This window comes from Sapajus apella, unplaced genomic scaffold (assembly GCF_009761245.1).
Source record: "Sapajus apella isolate SASKATOON/1434 unplaced genomic scaffold, GSC_monkey_1.0 scaffold41, whole genome shotgun sequence".
Lineage (NCBI taxonomy): Eukaryota > Metazoa > Chordata > Mammalia > Primates > Cebidae > Sapajus > Sapajus apella.
Window position 1 is genome coordinate 7,430,032 of NW_022436981.1, and position 4,601 is coordinate 7,434,632.

Consider the following 4,601-nt stretch of genomic DNA (forward strand, 5'->3'; position numbering starts at 1 on the left):
CCATGGTGGATTTGTTCTAGGACCCTTTGAAGATACCAAAGTCCACTGAAGCTCAAGTCCTTTATATAAAATGGTGTAGTATTTGCTATGACCTACACACACCCTCCCACATACTTTAAAACATCTCTACATTACTTAAAATTCCGGATACAATTTAAATACTATGAAAATAGTTTATGTTGCATTTTTTAGGAAAGACAAGAAAAAAGTCCGTGTGTGTTCAATACATATGCAACCATCTGTATAGTATTTTTTCCTACTATTTTTGATTTGTGGTTAGTTGAACCCATGGATGTAGAACTCACAGATAGGGAAGGCTGACTGTATAAGGAATTCAGCATAGCACCTGGGACACAGTATATTTTCTAATTAACTTTGGTAGTATAAGGAGAAGCAGAGAAGTAAATGAAAATGTATTGAGCCTCATTAGTACCTCTTAATCTTGAATATCTTACTTCACTTAAAAAAAGAAATCTACTTAATTTGAAATAAGTCCATAGTCAATGGCATTAAAGTCATAGTATGTAAATTAGGGGTACCTTATACAATCATATTTCTTAATACCATGGGTTTTAAGATCATTCTCAGTGTTCTCATGTGTGGATGTGTTTGGATTTGTGTGCCACACACACACACACACACACACACACACACACACACACATAGTTTTCCCTTCTACATGCTATTGAAAGGGATAGAAACTCTAAACTTTTCACTCAATTATTACTGGGTATCCTTTGGCTCATACAGACTTTTTGCATGCATACTAACAGATCGTTCATCTCCCCCATAGCATATCCCCTTTTCTTGCTCTCTACTCCAGTCCCTTTCACAGCTCTGGAACACTAAGGACTCTGTTGCCTGGGAACTCTCTATGAGCAAACTGCCAGTAGTTCTAGGTCTCCCAGATGAGTTTCTCTTTTGGGCTCCACGGATGCCTTCGATGGCTGCCATTGCCTCATCAGCGTCCACTGCCTTTGCTGCTGGAAACCAATGTTACAGTGATAAAAGATGGACACTTCATATGAAGAGCATGGAATGGTGTTTTCTGAAATTTCCTCTAACTTAAAGTCACTCTGTGTTCCATTTGAAAGTCGTAAGACAGCATTTCACCCTTTGGTGTTACATCATATCATTTTATGAACCATTTTTACCATCCTAAGGAAACGTTGCCTCTGTAATGACTGGAAATGTCTATGTTCTTATCTCCTACTTTTAAAATTATCAACTGATGAAGGCAGGGATTCACTTTGTTCATTGCTATTTCCCTGACAGCTCTATTTATCTCTGTATGTTAAAAATCATAAATTCATACTGATACACCGATTTCAATAGAACACCACAGAGTTTATTCTTATATTCTCCTTTCTCATATGTTTAAATCCCTTCTCAAATAGTGAGAAACCTGGTTCTCATTATTCAAAATGTATTTATTCATTTGTTAGTCATAAAATGTATAGTCAATTTCAGAACTACTAATGCATGTATCTATGATAAAAATAATCACAACTTTATTCATTGGAGTCGCACATTTGGTTTGCAGTTTGTATCTTTACCTAGAAGGAATATGGCATTCAAATATTCATTGGGTTGCCTCTTTTTTTTCCCACCACTTTTTATTGTGATTATTTATTTGAAATATAGTTGTTTTTTGTTTCTATTCCATTTTTGGGCTTTTCCCCATCTCGTAATTGTATTAATTATACTGTATTTTAATGAGCATGTAAAACACTGATATAATTCACAAACTGAAACTATACAAAGAGTAATACTCAGAGAAATATCACTCCTCCCAACCATTTTTTCTTACACCATGGTTATCCTCCATCCAGCCCACCCCATTCTCAGCCACTCACTGTATACAAGTAGTCTCATTACTTTCTAGTATACTCTATGTTGCATGCACATTTTGCAAAATGTGAAGCCACATGTTGATTTTGGTATTTATCATTTTTTAATGCAAAAAATAGAATACTATAAAAATGCTTTGCACTTTGTTGTCTTTTATTTAATAATATATCCTGGAGATAAGTCTATATCGGTTCATAAAAGTCCTTATTATTCTTTTGAACAGCTACATAATAGTCAATTGTGTGGATGCATTATAGTTCATTGAATCTACTTTTTGTGTATGTCTCAATTATTTCCAATGCACATAATATTTTAATAAATAATCTTGCACATATGTATTTTCATATTCTTGGAGCAACAATATGAAATTGTTAGAAGTGAATTAATGATGAATTCTAAGTGACTGGTAGATTAAAGGATAAATTCATATGCAGTTTTGTTAGCTATTGCCAAATTTCCCTCTCCGGTTTCAAAATGAAAATACCAGTAAAAGCCTTTAATTTTTAAATACAAGTATCAGTAATGTCTAAAAGCCTAAATCTTTAATTTTAAACTCACATTTAATAAAAAATACGATGTATAAAATATTAGGTGAAATATGTTGAATTAATGTATTAGCATATTAAATAAATAAATATGAACTAACATATTTAGTACAAACATTGAAAAATCATGGATCATTCTGAAGCTACTAATAATTTCTTTTTCTTACATTACCTTTTGTCAGGAGTAATATTATCTAACAATTCCTGACCTTTGACATCACTTGAAGCATCACATTGAGCTTCTAAATTTTCTACGCAGAAACTTTTCATTCCTAGAATCTTGAAAGGCAATGTTCTAGTACAAAACTCTTGTCATGCAAACAAGGGCAAATGACCACACAGCATCCATACCTAAACTGCTGGAGTAGTAATTACTGGGGAAAATTCACAGAGTGGGGTCAGATGGTTAATCTGTTGTCCATCACCATTTAGATCAGTGTGGAGACATACAGTAGGTTCAGACATTAGACACTTAGAGATTTCTATCTTTGAGCCCTGGAGCCTTTAATTTTCATGATTACACAACATGGGTTTCTCCTCTTATCTACTCAGGGGCTAGGATTAAGAAGTGAAATGAACCTTGCATCAGTCCCATTGTGGTACCTCTGCTTTCTGGACTGGGGCAGGCTTAGGGGACAGTTACCCCTCCCCTGATGCAGCAGAGGCTTGGGATCTAAGCTGGGTGGTTAAAGGCATATGGCATAACAAACAAACAATAGTATTAGGCACACCTATGTTTATGGCTGGGAAAATACCAGCCCTTCCTTTGATATGCCAAGGGACTGACGTTCAGGTTTTGAGACACTGTCTGAATCACTGGGCAATAGCCTCTTGCCATGCAGCTTTGAAAGAGGTCAGTCCTGTGCTAACCTACCCTCTGTTAGCCTGACAGACTCCATCTTGCTGAGAGCCAGACAGACTCCATCTTAACCTCTGCCTCACCTCTCCCACCGTTTCTCCCTTGAGTGCATAACTGGGTCATGTTACTATGCTGGCTCATGCTGTGCTTAGAACTATAGAGGCATATAACCATTGTAATCGTATTCTGCTTGGCAAGCCCACTTGCTATTGTGAATATCCCCTTAATTGATTGTATAGCAAGTACTGAATACCCTCCCTGGTAACCAGCAATCATGCGAACCACTTGTGTATACTTTCCTTAGTAATCAACAATCATGGGAACCTCCTGCCTCCTAATTAGCAGCCTCCTTATCTAACTTCCTGGTTCTGCTTCTGTAAATTCTGCTTCAGCTAGGCTCCCCCTCCCTGTTCTTAAGCAAGGTATAAAAAGGAATCAAGCCCCTTCCTCAGGGCCAAGAGAATTTGATCATGAGCTGACTCTTTCATGCCGGCAATGAAGGACTCTCAATTGGAACTCAGAGTGTGGGCCTTTCCTTGTAACTAGCTCGGGTGTCACGGTCCCTTCTCTGGGAGGTCAACCTGCAATGGATGAGTCTTAGACAAGCAAACTCTTGCTATTCACTCTTAATTTTACATCTTTAAAACAAATTAGCAAAACAACAGTTCTGAAAAATTAAATGATATGCATATTTATAGTTGGAGAAAAGCTTGAATAGGATTCAGTTTTCTTTGTATTTAGAAAAGCGTATTTGTTTCTGTGTTATAAAATGCGTCTTCTGTTAATACTAGAAGGCTTTAAGATAAGGATGTTTCCTTTTTCTTTTTCATTTTTTAAGGCTTAGTCAAATAGGAAATATACAGAAGATAAATAAAATATAAAATAATAATACTTTTTTGAATTAGAAAAATGCATTAAACTATTATATGCCACAATTCACTGCACATTTACTAGCAACCTAGCTGGTAACCAATTGGGCTTTGAGGAACAGACCAAAAAGCCATTATATGGTGATGAGAAAATATTTGGAAAACAGGTCTTACTCTGTTAATGTTAGCTGTTGAGTGGGGATTGCCTCCAAATTTTGTAGAATATTTTCAATATTATTAATTTCTATGTTGAGAGGCTATTTCCACTTTCACAAAAATGCGTTTTTGAATCTCATTATTTTCATTTAAAAAGTCTCATATTGATTGAGGTATTTTTTAGTTGAAATATTTGTAGCAGTTATGTTACCTTTATAGGTTGCTGTGAGTAAACACTAACTGTACATCCTGGATTAGGAATTTCTCTTTTTCTTTTCTTTTCTTTTCTTTTCTTTTCTTTCTTTTCTTTTCTTTTCTTTT